Raw genomic sequence first — 19,961 nt, 5'->3', positions numbered from 1 at the left:
GTTTTATCCATTTGTTCATCTTCAGTCAAATTGACCAAATACTTCACATTCTCCAGATGCATACAGGCCTCAAAGCTGGGACAGCTTCGAGGTGAAGAGTGTGCATACCTGGAGGCTCTCCTTGCAGGCTAGACAGCTTAGAGGGAGTTTGTATATCCAGAGGCTATCCTTATAGGCTCGGCAGGTTGCAGGCGATTGTGCGTACCTGACACACACTCAAACACACGAACATTAATTATTATAGTTGTGGTGAACATAAAGTGCAGTGCTGGACATGTAGTAAAATGGCTTCAAAATAGTTTTTTCTCTCTTTTCAACGTAAATATTGAAGGCCCGATAATATTTTATACCACCAGGAACACCAGTAGATTATATTTTATTCCACCAGGAACACCAGTAGATTATATCTTATACCACCAGGAACACCAACCAGTAGGTTATATTTTATACCACCAGGAACACCAGTAGATTATATTTTATACCACCAGGAACACCAGTAGATTATACTTTATACCACCAGGAACACCAGTAGATTATATTTTATACCACCAGGAACACCAGCAGATTATATTTTATACCACCAGGAACACCAGTAGATTATATTTGATACCACCAGGATCACCAATAGATTATGTTTTATACCACCAGGATCACCAGTAGATTATGTTTTATACCACCAGGAACACCAGCAGATTATATTTTATACCACCAGGAACACCAGTAGATTATATTTTATTCCACCAGGAACAGCAGTAGATTATATTTTATACCACCAGGAACACCAGTAGATTTTATTTTATTCCACCAGGAACACCAGTAGATTGTATTTTATACCCCCAGGAACACAAGTGGATTATATTATATTCCACCAGGAATACCAGTCGATTGTATATTATACCACCAGGAACACCAGTAGATTATATTTTATTCCACCAGGAACACCAGTAGATTGTATTTTTCCCACCAGGAACACCAGTAGATTATATTTTATACCACCAGAGTGGGGTGAATATACTGGTTCTGGCTCACTTTTCCCCATGTAAATGAATGGGGGATTTTCAGCGATTCATATTTTTTTTCCCCTAAAAATAAACCCCCTTTTTATCCCAAGGTATATTTATTTGTCTCCCCTTTTAACCTGGGGATACTTTTTTTCAAATAACCTATACAACAAGATAAAGATTTGTTTAAGGTGATTCTAAAGAAATATCTGAAACGTCTAAGCCTCGGGACACTCTTTATCAAATAACCGATGCATATTGTTTAGCTCACTCATTGAACCTATAAAGATTTGTTCATTCTCAAATTCCTTCAATAGTTTAATTTTCTTTGCACAATAATCCCCATCTAACATATTGAAAAACAAAACATTTGAATCTTTATATTTTTTAAGATACCCCTTTTGTGCCATTACGAAATGATAAACTTCTCTTAATGCTCTTGTTTGACCACCTCCTGAGCCACAAATCATTTTGAGATTATAGTAAACTGTTTTTTCATTGTTCAATTGATAACCATCAAAGTTTTCAGTCCATTCAAGGATATTCATTTTTTTCTTTACATCCTCTAACTTACAAGTTTTTAAATTGATTCGCTTATTTGTTTTATTTACCTTTGTTTTAGTTATTTTTTCAATAAGACTTATTTGATATTTTTCACATTCATTATGTTTCCCATTTATATACCAAGACTGAGATTTTCTCCACTCTTTAATTTGATTAATACTTGGTTTGACCATTTATATATTGCGAAAAAACGCGGCGGTAGCCCTTAAAAAACCCTAACCCATCTTCCCATCGTTAAAACACAATCTATTTTATACACTCTATCATACAATATCCATATGGAACACAATCTATTCCATTATCTAAAATAAATCTCTTATCATCAAAGGCTCCTAATGCCTTTTTATTTACTTCTTCACTATATATGTAATGTTTATAACTTCTTATTGTATTCATTTTCCTATATTCTTCTTTCTTATTCATCAAACAATTAGAATAATTTCTAAAAGTTATTGATTTCTTTATTACATATTTCTTTATTCCCTTTAACCTCTTATCAATCTGATCACCATACTTATAAGCATATGCCTTTGCTCTCAATCCAATAAACTCACTCATTACTTTTCCACCCAACTCATCCTTAAACTTACCAATAACCTTTTCATTCTTTTTGGAAAATAACTCACTCTTCTTACTAAAATTACTTGTATCATATACTCCAATATTTTTCTTCATATCTTTAAAAACATCACCAGTTTTTATATCTAGGATAAAACTATCAGTGTCCATATACAACAATGAAACACTTTCACCATACTCTTTCTTTAAATCATTATACAAATAATCATACATCAATACCTTTGATAAATCAAGAACTGCTGTTCCAATATAAATTGGTTTATCCATTACAATACTTTCCTTTTTCATATGAATTGCAGAAAAGTTCTCTGAAAAAAACCTCTTCTCTCTCAAAACTTGGTTTATTTATCAATCTCGAAGCTTCTTTCCAAGATGTTGCGAATCTAATATTTTGCCTGTTTCTAACATTTTCCATAGTCTTTCCAAATACAGCATTATTCATTAATTTATAAAAGTCCCCTTCAAATTGTACTTTTGTATTTGCTCTCATATCTGTATTGAATTGAATATACTTTTTCACCCAAGGACTTTGTTTACATTTTAAAACTCTATGAATTTTAGCTACTCTCAATCCTTCTCTCAAAAACTGTTTTAAGCTTCTCTGATGCAAAACATATCCCTCTTTATCATAGAATGTTGTTAACTTTTCTGTTGATTTGCCTTTAATATCAAAACTTTTATGATAATCACTTAACCATTCTTTCTTTGGGGTTTCTTTCTCACATACAAAAGGAAGATCTTTATGCTTATTATGAAGATCACTCGGGTACCTCAAATCAACTTCAAAATAATAACCTTCTTCTTCGTCATTCAATTCCTCTTGAGAAGAAATAACAATATTCATCAAAGCCTTTTCATAATCCTTTTCTTCCACCCACTCTAATTTACCATAAGGCAGAGATTGAGACATTGCCCATCCATACAAATTATTAGCATCAAAATACATCAAATAATTACTATCTTTTTCACTATCATAATTTGGAAGATATTTATTATTTGCTTTAGCATATCTTTTTGAACATACTTGTGATATTCCACCTCTCTTAGACTTCTCAATCATCAAAAGCATATCAACATCACTGATTAAATCTATATCTTGTTTTGTCATTTTCAACATTGCACTCCAAGCTAAACCAGGAGCTGTGAAATAGTGGGAAGGATCGAATCCATAACAATTTTTATTATGACAGAGTGATCTAAAAGCTTCAAACATATCAGCTAACAATAAAACATCTGTTTTTAGATATAAATCATGATATTCTCCAAGGTTCTTTATCTTAAATATTTTCCATATTTCTTGTGCGTGTTTATATTCCTTATCACTTATCTCTTCTTCATAAAGGTTATTATAGAAACTTTCTTTTGAAGGAAGTTGTGTTTCTTTAAATCTCATAAATGAATCCATATAATCATAAGGATAAATTCCCTCACTTGTAAGAATTTTCTCTTTACTTTGAATTTCATTCCTTGTTTGAATTTCCTCTCTCGTGAGAATTCCTTCTTTAATCAGAATTTCATCTTTAATCTGAATTTCCTCTTTAGTTAGAATTTCATTCATTGTTCGAATTTTCTTTATAATTAGAATTTCATCTTCAGTTAGAATTTCTTCATTAATTTCCTCATTAATTCGAATTTCCTCTTTACTTTGAATTCTCTCTTTAATCTGAATTTCCTCTTTAGTGAGAATTTCCTCTTTTGGAAAGAATGAATTAAGATTTGGAAAAGAGTCCGTGGAGCTTAGATTTGATGCGAGGTAGGCTAGTGGTGTTCCCATAAACTTGTAAGAATCTAGAAACCTAATACGAGTTAAAGGTTTTGTGAATATCATTTTTGAAAATGAAATATACTTTTGACTTGTGTTTGTTATGGCAGAAATATTCCCTGGTGTTTTTGAAAGTTCATTTATAAATAGATGTGTATCATAGTTGGCGCTGTTGTGAAGAAAGACTGGAACAAAAGAAGGTAATTTATAATTAAGATTACAACAGGAATGAGCGGGACCTCTATATTTACCAGTAAGATGACAATGATCCCTAACTTTAGACTCCTTAATTTCCCCCTCACAAATATGACAGATATTGTTCTTTCTAAATTCTAATTTTTCTTCTTTGGTTAATTTCATCGGTTCATTTGTTTCTTTCATTAATTTAGTGAGTCTTATACAATCCTTTTCTAATCGTTTTACAAACTCTTGTGAAGCTTTTTTCCACTATAATGTTCAAGTTTGTTATACTTTTCTCCAACAGATGATTTGATATAATAACAGAAACCACAAGGAATATGTTTTTGATATTTATTTGTATATGATTCTTTTGGATTAGGAGAAGCAGTATTTATCTTTTTAAGGATACACTCAAAATCAGCGTATATCACAAATGGGTGCATGATAGATTTATTATAATCTTCAAAAGAAATCTTTTCACCAGGTTTAGGCATTGTAATTACAGCTGATTTATGATTACTACAATATTTTGAATGTTGTTCTAATCGTTCTTTTGTATGAAATGAATTAAGACATCGCTTACAAGGATATATTTTGTTTGCTGTTCTGAATACCTGAGAAGAGATTCATCTTGATAAATTATTGATGTATGTGTAATGTGAATTCTTTCCAACACTAAAATATAAAAGATCAATGTGTGTTTCTTCATTTTTATAGTTGTTTGAAATTTTTAATATTTGAACTTTGTTTGTATCCGTTAATCCATATACATTAATAGAAAGATTATTCTTTTTCTCAAATTTAGGAATAACTGTTAGTGGCATTGGGAATTTAAAATCTTTAATGTCCAAGGTATTCTCATATTTCATATATTGTTTTACTCTTTCTGAATTACATTTTGGTGGATGAAAGTGAGCAAGAACAGACCAGAGAAAACATTTATTATCATTGTTCTTAATATTAACAACTGCCTTCTTTAGTTTTATTTCTTTTGGTAATTCAATATAAGAAGAAGCTTTAAGAGGGTTTGATTTTAGAATGTGTATATCTAAAAAGATGATTTTTTAAAGTTTGTATTTTTTCAACAACCCTAAAGATGTAAATCCTGATGAAATAAAGGATGTTAATATATCAGTGAAATGACATTTCGTTCAATAGTAGTTAACGATCATTTTAAAATTACCTTTAATATAAAAAATGTTGTCGTTGAATCTGATAATGAAAAAAAGTATATCGATATCGATGGTAATATTATTAAATATGAGTCAATATACAACTGAAAGTATAGATGAATTTCAGTTTAAGTAAAGTTTTATTTTATAAATATGCTAGACTTTCCTGATTCTCCATATGACAAATTTGAGAATTGTCCTGCGTGTGAAACACGGGGATTAAACACAGAGTCAAAAGCCGATAAACAATGTATATTCTATGATTATCTTCTAATTAATGATAATAAAAAATACAAAAAGGAAAATAATTCTTTTAGATTTAAACCAAAAATGAATTACTTTACAAGATTGATTAGAGAAATGAATGTAAAGTATGAGGGTGATAACACACCTTTCCTTACAAGGGAAGAAACTGAACATATAAGAGAAATGTTCAAAGGATTGTTGTTATATATTATTCATGGATGTAATTTTCAGGGAAATATCAACACAAGATATTGTATAAATAAAATAATGGATTATCTTGAAATTAAACCTGAACTTAGGATAAAATATAGAGTTTCTAAAAAAGCCAATAATAAATTAAATAACCTGTTTTCCAAATATATAAATGAATGATTTTTTACCCATTTGGGAAAATAAGATAAAATTTAACAACCATAAAAATCTCCCAAATTCATTAAGATGTCTCATAGTTGGTTCAAGTGGATGTGGAAAAACCTGCTTACTTTTAAAGATGCTCCTCACTCCCAACTTTTTAGATTATGATAATTTAATAATTTTCACAAAGTCGAGTTTTCAACCAGAGTATCAACTACTCTCACAAGGTTTTAATGCTGGTCTTCAAAAAGAAGATATAATCGGTTTATTTAAACGTGAAAAAAACCTAAATGATTATAACATTGAAGATATAATTCAACTTTTTTGTGATACACAGAGATGTAAAAAGAAATCAAATCTTATAACTTGTATTCTTAGTGATAATACGGATGATATACCGTCTCCCCAAGATTTGGATAAATCAAAAAAGAACCTCGTTATCTTTGATGATTGTGTTAATGAGAGAAACCAAACGGTAATGGACAGCTATTACACAAGAGGGAGACATTGTTCTTGTAATTGTATATGTCTTAGTCAATCGTACTTTCAACTTCCTCGTCGTTCCATCAGAAACAATGCTAATACTTTTATTTTATTCAAGTTAAATTCAATAGATATCAATAATTTTTGGAGAGATAATTGTTCTACATTATGTAGTAAAAAGAAATTTGAGGATTACATGAAGCACACGACTGAAAAATATCAATATATTGTTGTGAAACAAGATGAGATATTAAGGGATATATTTTTTGTTTTATAAACAATTACATATATAAATGACAACTATAAACCACTTTTAAAAACTTCCCAAGAAAAAATGAAAGATGTTTCCACAGTTCCCACAGTAGAATATACTCCTAAAAAACTTCAAATGTTAAAAGATTTTGATCAAATGACGGAGGAAGAATTAGAGCATTTAGGAGAATTAAAGGTATATGATGATGAAGGTTTATTTCAACAACTGGAAGAGATTAATCGACCCCCTGATTATATTGTGAATGCTCTTCAAAACAATGAATATTCAGCGGATTCAAAAACCAAAGCAGGACTCATTCCAACAGAACAACCAGCAATATTTCATCTTCTTCAAGAAAAGGTATTGATATTTAATGATGAATTAAGTTTCTTGGGTTCTGCTCAACCCCCTGTTACACTAACTCCGAGATTAATGTTTCTTCTCACAAAAGATGGAAGACAAGGTTCAACTGTGAGGGATGAATCAAAGTATATTGATAAACCATTGGATATGGAAAATAATGATGATAGAGTATATATTGATCTGCTGAACACTCTAAATTATAGGGTTATTCTTTCTGGTAAAAGTAGGAAGAATGAGAAGGAGAAACACATTATTCAGGCTTTAAGTATCCTCGGTTCAGGTGTTAGTTTTCTTCCAAATGACCCATCGCAATTAATTAATAGACTGTTATTGTTGTTAGGCAGTAAGAAGGCTGGAAATAACAATTGTTTTAATGAAGCATCAGCCATTTTAGACCAGTTGATGAACATGAAAATAATTAATAAATATCAATATAAAGACATTTTATCTCATATTAAATAAGATGAGAAGCACAATCCTGAGTTTTAATTTCACAACAAGCGACCACACATCTTCATTCTCATACCCACTACAACTTGACACAACAAAAGAATATGAGGAATCTTTGTTGTCCATGGAAACTTATAATGCCTTATTTAATATAACTGATAAAAATGACAAGTTTAGTTATAATCCCGGAAGTGGATATAAAACGATAACAGTCTCACCCGGAGCATATGAGATTTCTCAAATATCTTCCGAAATTGCTCGTCTTATGAAAGAACAGGGTGATGAACCAAAAATATTGTTATAGACATTCAAAAACATACTTCAAAATCAACGATTAAAGTTAAAAATAACTACAAGGTTGATTTCACAATTGATAATTCATTTAGAGAGTTATTGGGTTTCTCCTCAAAAAAGATTGAAACTAATGGGATGTTTTACAGTGATAATGTCATTCAAATATCCTCAGGAATAAATTCGGTGTTAATTCACTGTGATTTGATTGATGGTGCTTATAATGATGGAAAAAAAACAAATACAATATTTTCATTCAGCGCATACTCAACCCCAATTGGTTATAAATTCAATATGGAACCCAAAAATTTGGTTTATCTCCCTCTGTCAGGAAAAACCATACACAGAGTAAATTTTAGGATAACCGACCAAGATAATCGTATGATTTCTTTTAATGGAGAAGTTATATCCATCAGAATTCACCTACGTGAAGTTTTCCAATAAATAAATACGATGGTTATTGTGAGGAAACACGAGTTGGGAAAATATAAAATAATTACAGAGGATGGGATGTTCCTTTCCCCATACTACAAGGGTGAAGGTATGTTTCTTGGTAGAGGATACAATAAACCTAAGAGACAAAGGGGTGTTGGACATCAATTTAGAGGAGATGGGATAATTGATACTCTCATGGGTATTGGTTCAACTATTCTTAAACATAAAGATCTAATTGGTTCAACTGCTTCTGCTGTGGGAAATGCAGCAGGTGCTGTAAAGAGCATAAAAGATGCCCAGAAGGAATCTCATAAATTACAAGCAATAAAAGAAATTAAGAAAGGCAAAATTCAGTTGTCCCCCCAAGAACGACAGAAAATAATTCAAATACTTGGATCAGGGTTTCAAAAGTTTTAACATCTTTTTTCCTAAATAAATACAAGTATGGAAGCAATTGATAGTATCTATGATTTGGATGATACTATTATTATCTCAAACTCCACTAAAAAAGAAGATTACTTCAAGGTAAATGCAATAACTGGAACAGACTGGAATACGAATGGTACAAAAAGTTTTGAAATAAATAATCAACAAACCTATTTGAATCTATCCGAAAGTTTCTTGTTGTGTAAATTTAAATTCACTAAGGCTGCGACTAACACAAATGCTACACTTGTAAATGATTTCTTCTGGAAAATGTTTGATAGTGTGCATTTGTATATTGGAACACAAGAAGTTGAAGCGGTTGATTATGTCTCTGCTGTATCTGAAATGATGAAATTTACACTCTATACATTCAGTGATAGAATGGGAAAGGGGTCTGTCGAAGGTTTTATTCCTGATATGTCAACGGGAACAAACACAGACCCTGGATATACTCAAAGGAACGGAGCGTATAATGATGATACAAAAGCAGAAAATAGTTTTACTGTGGCAGTTCCTCTTAAAGGTATATTTGGATTTTGTGATCATGATAAAGTTCTGTATGGTCTTAAAATTAGATTTCAACTACAAAGGAATGATAATGAAAATAGATTGCTTTTTGGTGTTGGTAGTGCTTTTGGTGAACAGAATACATTTGTAATTGAGGAAATGAGTTGGTATATCAGTGAATATACTCCTAATCTTAAAACAGAAGAGATGTTGAATAGAAGACTTAACTCAAAGAAACCACTCAGTGTATCATACCTCAAAAGAAGATGTCAACACGTTAAACTCAACCAAACCACTTACATGTGGAATTTGGGTCTTCTGGAAGGAAAGCCACAATATCTGTGGATCATTTTTAAAAAGCCAGATGGTGATACTGCGACTGATAAGAATAATGCATTGAGTGATAATGCTAAGGTGAAACAACTTCGCGTTTCTCTAGATGGAACATTTTATCCACGAGATAGATTGGAAATTAATTGGGAAAAAAATGATTTTGCTGAAGCATACAAGTCTTACCAAAAGGTGTGTGAAAGTAATGGAAATAAAGAACCTATTTTGGATATGACAGCATTTAAAAGTTTGTATACAATCTATGCGTTTGACCTGAGCGCTCAAAAGGAAACTATAAAGTCTAATCGAGTGGATACTTCCCTATACATTGAAAGAGGAGAGAGTGAAGAAGTTGATACATATTGTTTGCTTTTGGAAGAAACAGAATTACAGATTAATACAGATAATGGTGTGATGATTAGTCTCACATAATTTTTTGTTAAATAAATGAGTGGCAAAGTACCAACTGGGGTATATGTTAATCAAATCAATCTTCATAAACTATCATCTTGTGTTCAAAATCAAAAGCCTTGTACGATTAACGTTAATACAATTCAGAGAAAAGGAGCAGTAAGAATTGATGTTTTGCTCACAAGAGAACAGGTTAAAATCTTGAATGACACTGGCTCACTTAAAATTAAAATGACAAAACCAATGTTGAAAAAATATTCAATAAGAGAGACGAGTGGAGGATTTCTCCCATTTCTAATTCCTTTATTTGCTGGTTTAAGTGCGGTTGGAGCATTGACGGGTGGTATTTCAACAGCGGTGAAAACTGCCAATGAAAGGAAGGCTCAACTCCAGGCTCAAAAAGAATTGGAAAGACATAACAAAGAGTTGGAGAAACAAATTAGTGGAAGTGGTGTAATTGTAGATTTTGCTGAAAAACTTGAAGGTCTGCCTGATAAAGCGAGATTGTTAGTTGGAGATATGCTTTCTTCTATAGCACAAGCAGGTGTAAAATTAACGAAAAGAGGTAATGGATTATATCTTTCTAATAAATAAATGAGCATTGATGAGTGGTTTAATGAATTTGGAAAGAATACAACATCAAATTTACAACTTGTCAAATATTGTAAGAAATTAAAAATTCATAATGTGGTTATTTGTATGAGAGATGAATTAACAAATGTGCTGAAACATACAAAGAATATTATTATGAACTTAGAAGATAATATTGGGAACGGTTCTCATTGGGTTTGTATTTTTAATAGTCAAGACAAATATTATTTTGATAGTTTTGGTCTTCCACCACCTGTTGAAGTCATAAAATTCTTACAGAATGGTGTTTATCAAACATTTCAAGTCCAAGAATTAAATTCCAAGTGTTGTGGTCAATTATGTCTATATGTGTTATTTCAACTCAACAAAAATAAAAAATTTTATGATATTGTTTTTAATCTAATATAAATGACTTATGTTGGTAAAGATGGTTCTATCTTTGGTGTATCCCAAGAACTGGATATTGATTTATCAAATTATTACACAAAGGCACAGGCTGAATGACATAAATATAATATAACCAAAAATATTAACATGAAAAATGCTTATAAATTAAAAAATTATCCAAGCCCGACTGACGCGAATGACTTGGTGAGATTAAGCGATTTATCACAATATATATCCTTAAATAAAACGGCCGTGTATTCCAAAGATACAGAAGTGTTGATATTATCTCCAGGTCATACAGAATTCACAGTTCGAATTAAAATATTTTTTTATAAAGAAGGGCGTATCGTTTGTATGAGAATAGAACAATGGGGGTATGATATGAATGATTTAGGGTATAATTGGTCATTTAAAATTGACCTCGAAGACCTGGAACAATTAAATCAGTCTCGTAAGGAAGAATATTATCCACTTGGTATCGAGAATGAGTTTTGTGGGGCCACGATTAGTAAACAACAAATAAAAGAATTTAATAAGGGTAAATATAATAATGGTTTTGCCCTTGTTTATCTCATGAAAACAGAAAAAACAGGATTATATATAATAAGTAAGGAAATACAAAATGATTTAACTATGGGAAGATGGGGAGGTGTTTCGTGCCATAATATTATTCTAACATATATTTCTAATACATAAATGACAGCAAGAAGGCTTCAAGAAAATTATCATTTCTGTGTCCAAGCATACCTTCAAGAAAAGGGTATTCGGTATTTTAATAAATATGTTCTACAACATAAGAATGAGGTATTTTCAATAAAAGATTGGCATTATGCTGATGTTGATAAACCGACAACTTTAGATTTAATTAGAATGTTAAATAATGGAAAAATTATAAAGTTAAGAAAAGGTAAGGCTCTTTTAGAAATTCAAAAGAAATTTTATTGCTTTCCTGTTGTAAAAAAAATATTTTGGATACAGGAATAACAAGAAATCCTGATGAATATATGCATGATATTCTATGGGGTGTAAGCGATTCAAGGATAATAAGGGATGAGGAAGGAGTTGAAGAAGAGAGGGAAGAGGAGGAAAAGGAGAAGAGAGAGACGGAGGAGAGGGAGAAGAAAGAGGAGGAAAAGGAGAAGAGAGAGAAGGAGGAGAGGGAGAAGAAAGAGAAGGAGGAAAAAGAAAAGAGAGAGAAGGAAAGGGAGGAGAGGGAGGAAAAAGCGAGACAAAATAAATATCAAAATATGGAAACCAGTGAGATTAAAAAAAGATTGGTGGTATTACAGAAAATAACTCAACCCACCGAGGAGGAAAACAAACAATTGACAAGTCTATTCGAAATATTTTCGACAAGACTATTGACATCGACAAGCTATTCATTTTAATTCAAGTTTTTCATTTTTTTTTCTTAAATAAATGGAGGAGAGAGTGAAGGCATTTCTAAGGATTCTTTATGTTTTAAAAATTAAGATTCAAATGTGCATGTTGGAAACTAAAAAGGTTTTTGCACTATGCAGGAATTTTTCTCATAAATAAATGAGTTATTGTCTTAAATGTAAAAAGAAAACTAATACTAAAAATATTTCATATATTAAAAGTAAAAATAACAGGGTTATACAAAAAGGTATATGTTCAGTGTGTGGTTCAAAAAAAAATCAATTTATCTCCAAACACAAACGAGGAGGAGATATACAAAAGTTTTTATCAGGAAGTAAATTTACAACTACTGGAATACCAGGGGAATTACATCTTCCAGGGTATTCTTTCTGTGGTCCAGGCACAAACTTGGAAAAAAGATTAGATAAGGCAGACAATCCTAAATCATGGAGTAAACCCATAAATAGAGTTGATGAAGTGTGCATGAGACACGATATTGATTATGGGAATACCACAACTTTGGAAGAAAAGCATGAAGCCGATCGAGAAATGTATAATTTGTCTCTGATACAAAATCCAACCTTGAGAGAAAAAGTTGATCGTTTCATTGTGAAGAAGATGATCAGTGCTAAATTGAAACTTGGACTTGGAAATTCAAAAAACTTATAGGCTCTAATGATGTCATTAAGACTGAAGAGCAATTAGCTGATGAATTACATAAACCAATATTCACAAAGTTTCAGAGAAGGAAAGTTTTTTCCAAGGAAGTTGATTATATCTGGTCTGCTGATTTGATTGAACTCAATAATGATAAGGGGTACAAGTATGCTTTAACCGTTATTGATTTGAGGAGTAGATACGCATGGGTTGTACCATTAAAAAACAAAACAGGTAATACTCTTATGTTAGCCTTTCAACAGATATTTAATAAAAGTAAGAGAAAACCGAAAAAATTGTGGACTGATGAGGGTAGAGAGTTTTATAACAAGACATTTATGAATTTTCTAAAAAATAACAGTGTTACATTATACAGTACCTTTAATGAAGGGAACGCAGTTGTTGTTGAACGTTTTAATCGTACCTTAAAAGAGAGACTATATAAAAAATTCACACAACTTGGTTCACAACAATGGTCATCTTTTATTCAGGATATTGTGGATAAGTATAATGACACGATTCACACGTCAACAAATATGAAACCATCAGAAACATTTACAAAATTAAAATATGAAAAAGAGATTAATGTCAGAAAACCTAAGTTCAAAGTTGGTGATATCGTAAGAATATATAGGTGGAAATCTCTTTTTGAAAAAGGTTATATTAAAAGATGGACAAAGAACTTTTTAAAATTGTTGATGTAATAGATACGGTTCCTTGGACTTATAAGATATATGATTTGGAAGTGGAAGAGATTTTAGGTTCATTTTATTCACAGGAATTACAAAAGACAAAGATAAATTGAAATTTTTTGACTCCGCCCCTTTTTGACTCCACCCACACAAACCCCACCCCACACAAGCTTCACACAAACCCCACCCCACACAAACCCCCCACAAGCTCCACACAAGCTCCACACACACAAACCCCACACAAGCTCCACCCATATTCATCATATTCACATAATTAGTGATTAGTTAATTAGTTCCCCACACACAACATGTTTATTTAATTAAAAAATTATCCACCCATCCACACAAGCTCCACTCATCCACCCATCCACCCATCCATTTATCCACACAAAGCTCATCCACATAAGCCTCATCCACATTCACCCCTCCCACATAAGCTCCACACAAAAACTCCACACACATAAACCCTGCACACATAAACCCTGTCCACATAAACCCCTCCTACACAAGCTCCACCCACATAAACCCCTCCCACCGAAGCCCCGCCCCCACAAGCCCCGCCCACACAAGCCCCGCCCACACCGAAGCCCCACCCACACGAGCCCCACCCCCTCATCCCCCTGTGCGCCCCCACCTTTGACCCACCACTTCCCTCATCCCACCCCCACCCTTCCCCACACGCACACATGGGGAGGGGAGGGGTGGGATGAGGGGTGATGGGTCATTGGGGAGCGCACCTACCCCCCCCCCACCCCCTCCCTCTCCTTCATGTCTTGATCCTTTTTTTTTAATTCAAAATCAAGTAATTGTAAACAAAACAAATATAATTAATCAAAATTGCAAATATTAAATATTCATTTGCGAGAATGTATAATCTTTCCCAGCAATCTTCTTCAGATGTCTTGTGATTTCGAAACTCAGACACCATATTCTGTTTTGAAACAAAAAGTGTATAATAATTAGGTTTTATAAAGATAATTACATGGTAATATGAGTAAGCCTGGTGTTGGTTCTAAGTTCAAGCCTCGTTGACCACTGAATTAACACACCAGGAGGCCGACTCAGCCTGTCATCCTTCCAAGGCCAATAAAATGAATTCCAGTGTACTGGTGAAACCACGTCCAAACTAATGATGCAACCAACATAAGACGACATTCCAAAGAGAGAGTGATATTAATAAAAGAATAACTAAATAATAATTCAGAAACATTTACCTCGAGAAAATCATGTGTTGTACCAGATTGCTTCAACAGCTGATGTTGTTTGATCGAGCTGAAAAAAAAATTAATAATGAGTCAAGGGTATAGATGGAGAGACAGACAGAGAGAGGTAGGTAGAAAGACAGACAGAGAGAGATACAAAGAGACAGACAGGGAGAGATAGAGAGAGACAGACAGGGAAAGAGACACACACACACACACACATACACACATATACACACACAGACACACATATATATATATATATATATATATATATATATATATATATATATATATATATATATATATATATATATATATATATATATATATATATATATATATATATATATATATATATATATATACACACACACACACACACACATATATTCACACACACACACACACACACACACACACACACACACACACACACACACACACACGTGTCTCACCATTGGTTTAATTTATTCGAGATCAGAGGCCGTGATAAGACTTCGTACCAGTCATTATAAATGTTTTTCAATTCTCTTCTAAAATCATTGACCTCTTCAATAAGAGCATTCATTTGATGCACCTCATCGTGATATGTAAACTCCACTTTTTCCAAGGACCTGCCAAGAAAAAAATATATATATATATATATATATATATATATATATATATATATATATATATATATATATATATATATATATATATATATATATGTCAGAATTATCAAGATTTAATTTATAATCAATTGCTTCATTGTTCAAAGAGGAAACCATACACAAACTTACCAACTTTGTAGTGAGCTGTTATCTTCATCGGAAGAGAGTGAGTCCATGTCTCAGTTTTTTTTTACCATTGGTACAAGATGGCAAAAAGATCAGAGGCCATGATAAGACGTCGTGTCAGTCTTTAAAAATGTTTTTCAATTCTCTTCTAAGATGATTGACCTCTTCAATAAGAGCATTAATTTCATGCACCTCGGCATGATATGTAAACTGCTCTTCTTCCAAGGACCTGCCAAGAAAATATATATATATATATATATATATATATATATATATATATATATATATATATATATATATCAGAATTATCACGATTTAATTTATAATCAATTGCTTCATCGTTCAAAGAGGAACCTATACACAGGCTTACCAACTTTGTGTTGAGCTGTTTTGTTCGCGGAAGAAAGATCGCTCATGTCTCAGTTGTAAAAATGAAAATCCCGTCTGGCAGAAACTTTGTCTGGCGAATCACTTATAAAGCAACGATGAGGAGATTGCTGAATCATTGGGTGTGGCCACAGGAAATGACGCTTCAGGTGAGACAGCTTGGAAAATAACTGGGAGATATATTCTCAAATTGTATGAATCATTTTTAAAACATACTTAAAATACCCTAAAATGGTTTTGATTAAACATGTTTTCAGTTCGTGTTCTGAGATAAAATATAAACACGAGACCTTGTCTCACAGAATAGTTCCTGTTTTTTTTCACAGCATGACTGTCCAAAAACACTTCCTCATTATCACAGCACGACCGTGTCAAAAAAACACTTCCTCATTTTCACGGCATGAACTGAAAACATTTGAAACAAAACTTTTTTTATGGCGTGGTTTATACACAAAAATGATTTGCAACTCGGGCGGTGGCCAGATGAGATCATTAAGAGAAGTTTATCATTTCGTAATAGCACAAAAGGGGTATCTTAAAAAATATAAAGATTCAAATGTTTTGTTTTTCAATATTTTAGATGGGGATTATTGTGCAAAGAAAATTAAACTATTGAAGGAATTTGAGAATGAACAAATCTTTATAGGTTCAATGAGTGAGCTAAACAATATGCATCGGTTATTTGATAAAGAGTGTCCCGAGGCTTAGACGTTTTAGATATTTCTTTCGAATCACCTTCAACAAATCTTTATCTTATTGCATGGATTATTTGAAAAAAAAAGTGTCCCCAGGTTAAAAGGGGAGACAAATAAATATACCTTGGGATAAAAAGGGGGTTTATTTTTAGGGAAAACAAAAATGAATCGCTGAAAATCCCCCATTCATTTACATGGGGAAAAGTGAGCCAGAACCAGTATATTCACCCTACTGTCGCACCAATGTCGAAAATTTTGTCTCAATCCAACAAGTGGTTGCCGAGAAAAATACGAAAGTTCTGTGCGGACAGACAGACAGACAGACAGACAGACGGACGGACCCAAAATGCAACATCCTCTCCTTTGGCAAGGGTAATCATCTCTGGATCACCTCCATCACAAAACACACTCTGATGTGCTGCAGGACAATGAAGTTACTGATATTGAGTACGATGCTCATTTCTTTGGCCTTCGTTGGGTCGTCAACCATAATGGAGGAACCAGAACCAGGAGAGGATCATGATGGACCAGATCAGCGAGGACGACCTGACGTGTCTTCTTCTTCAACACTTTACAAACGTGAAAATCCTTCGAAGTAAATATAAACGTGACATTCCTGATAATCTCATTTTCACACATTCGAGATTTCACTTTTTCTTTCAGTAATTTTTGTGCAAAGTATTTCACAGTGAATGAGAATCAATGTCTCCATGAATATCTTCACATTCCTCTCCTCATTACACGTCATCTTCATTTCCTTTCTTCACCAAACGCCCACCACTCCCCCCTCTCTTTATTCCCACCATCTCTCTATCCCCCTCCTGCCCTCCACCCAAACCATACCTTCACCCCTCCGCAAACCCTTCCCCCTTCCACCTCTACCGTCTCTTCATCCCCCTGCTCTTTACCCCAACGGTCTCTCCACCACCCCCCCCCACCCCCCCCCCCCTGTACCATAACCATATCTCCACCCGCCACACCCATCTCCCCTCCATCTTCCACCATCTCTCCCTCACACCTCTCCCCCCCCCCCCCCCCCCTCCCATCAACTTCTTTGCTACAAATCAATGTCTTCCACCTTCATATTTCCACACCATCGGTGTTTCTCCACAGGAGGTTGATTTTTGGGCACTAAGGTAGATAGGAAGGTCGATGGATGATGGATCACCAAGAGGTAAGTGCAGTTCTGGTTTAATGTTCACAAATGTCGAGTGATGAATGTTTTCATAGATCACTCACAATGTGTATTTAATTTCACCAACTCTTCAAAAATATTTTTTGATAATCTTTCCAAATTTCCTTGTAATGAATGTGATCTTCTCGGGAAGATGAAACAGGGTGGGGCATTTATATCTGACATGTATATATATATATATATATATATATATATATATATATATATATATATATATATATATATATATATATATATATATATATATATATATATATATATATATATATATATATATATATCATTTTGGTGGGAAGCAGTGAGGGTGAAGATTATATTTTCCCTCAGTGTTACAGGTGGTACGTGAACGTTTAAAATGATGGAACACTGTGACGTACACACGATAATTATGCTGAATGTATCGAATAATTGAAGGAAAACATCGCTGAAACAACCATCCACACTCTTGTTCAAGATACATCACACGTGGTGATGAACAACATGTCGATTCGTTGTCGGGAATGTAACAATTACAATGGGGTTCATTTGTCAGATGTAACGTTTAAGTAACTTTATTATATCTCAATATAATCTCTAATCTGTGTGATTTCCAACCATATGCTTCACACAGTATTTGTCATGTTCATTCATTAATTACAGCACTCATAAATTACAGCACAGCACAGACATATGAGCTCCCCAAACCCCCCCCCCCCAACCCCTCCCTTCACCCCTCTACCCCCCGCCCCACCTTGTACTTCTTAATCCATGAACCACTTGTTGATGGGAGACAGCTGTCAGACAGGTAGTTCGGTATCTCACTCAACATTGATGTTTGTTATTCTGGGTTCGAGTTCCGATTCTGTGAAATTAAAACCATCATTGTGACACCGTGAGAACAGGTGATGATTCCTCCCAGAGGAACATCACATTTCATGGGGAATGTCAAGGTTACTGTTACAGTTACAGGAGCTGTGTCTTTCCGTATATTTCGGGTTGGTTTGTTCAAGATACCATGGTAAAAGATGAAGTGATAAGAGTTTGGGGTGTGGTGTGTGAGATCCACATTGTGTCTAAAATGTTAATATTTGTTGATCCAGTCGAAGGGAAGATCTGCTTGGTATAACTTATTGACATGATTAACCAATCTCATGAACAATCCGTGTCATTACATCTTTCCTTCTCACCCCAAGTGGTCCATCAGGTTGAATAAGAGTTCCATGACCAGGACCGGACACACCTCCTCACATCTTGTCATCTCATTCTTCCAACAAGACACCTGTTTCACCATTTCCTTTGCTTGATGTTCCTGCCATGTGTTGATTGTTAACAATAATTATAAACATGAACAGTTTCTCTTCAAATATGAACCCTTCATTGCATCAATGAATGTAAAATCTCTATTTCATGTTTGTCCATCGATCATGTACCTGTAGCTTACAATAAACTCTTCAGCTTGTCACCTTTGTGCTTTCATCACATGGTCGGGTACCACGCCATCCCCTCGAGTATAGTTACCTTTGATTCGGCCATTTCGGAAGCACAATGCTTCAATGTGGCCACTGATCTCTACTACTGAATTGGTCTCGACGGATCGTGCGTGAAGCCACCGGAAGTGCACTTTCCGCCATCTTGTGTCCCCAAAAGAGGCGAACTGTCGTAACACGCAACGTTGAACCGGGCCCGGCCAATTTTGCAAAATATATTTCTTCAAATATATTTCAACTTCTGACTAATATTTTAATGGATTTTGAAGTAAATTACTGTTCCTGTTACTCAATCGAATTCTGGAAACTTCCCTTGGAGATCCTTGGCAATTGCAAGGTGGCGATCAATGCATATTATGAGGCCCGACACAGGGTTGGATCGGAAAACAAACATAGGTGTAACATCCAAGTTACATTAGGCTCCAGGTCACTTCATCAATAACAAAACAAAACTAAAGTCATGTTTTTTATGTTATTTAAAATATGTTTTGGAATTTTAGGCAATTTTTTGTTATTCTACGTTTCTTCATGTTTTCCGGGCAAGGTTGTCAACTACGAGATGTTGGCTTGAAGGGCGTTTTGAGACCAAAGTTCGCAGGCAAAAGTTAACCATGACGAGGCCAATAAATCCATACATGGCCTTTCAATGTCCAACACATCCTGAAACCTTACAAATATAATATCCTTCTCTTAAATAATATCATGTAGCTGTGTACGTTT

At 33.6% G+C, this 19,961-nt stretch overlaps 1 long non-coding RNA gene across 1 annotated transcript; it reads right to left on the bottom strand.

Moving 5' to 3' along the window:
• Window positions 1-107: 107 nt before the first annotated feature.
• LOC147009870 (uncharacterized) lies at window positions 108-19,065 on the bottom strand. The gene is made up of 3 exons (XR_015053040.1): window positions 18,942-19,065; window positions 18,506-18,616; window positions 108-205 (listed from the first exon to the last, which is right to left on the bottom strand). It is a non-coding gene; the product is annotated as an uncharacterized LOC147009870 (long non-coding RNA).
• Window positions 19,066-19,961: the final 896 nt, after the last annotated feature.

The sequence above is a fragment of the Eptatretus burgeri genome, chromosome 17 (genome assembly GCF_056783735.1).
Source record: "Eptatretus burgeri isolate ZD-2024b chromosome 17, Ebu_testis_v1, whole genome shotgun sequence".
Lineage (NCBI taxonomy): Eukaryota > Metazoa > Chordata > Myxini > Myxiniformes > Myxinidae > Eptatretus > Eptatretus burgeri.
The sequence above is the reverse complement of the archived record's forward strand: the minus strand, read 5'-3'. Positions and strand labels throughout refer to the sequence as shown.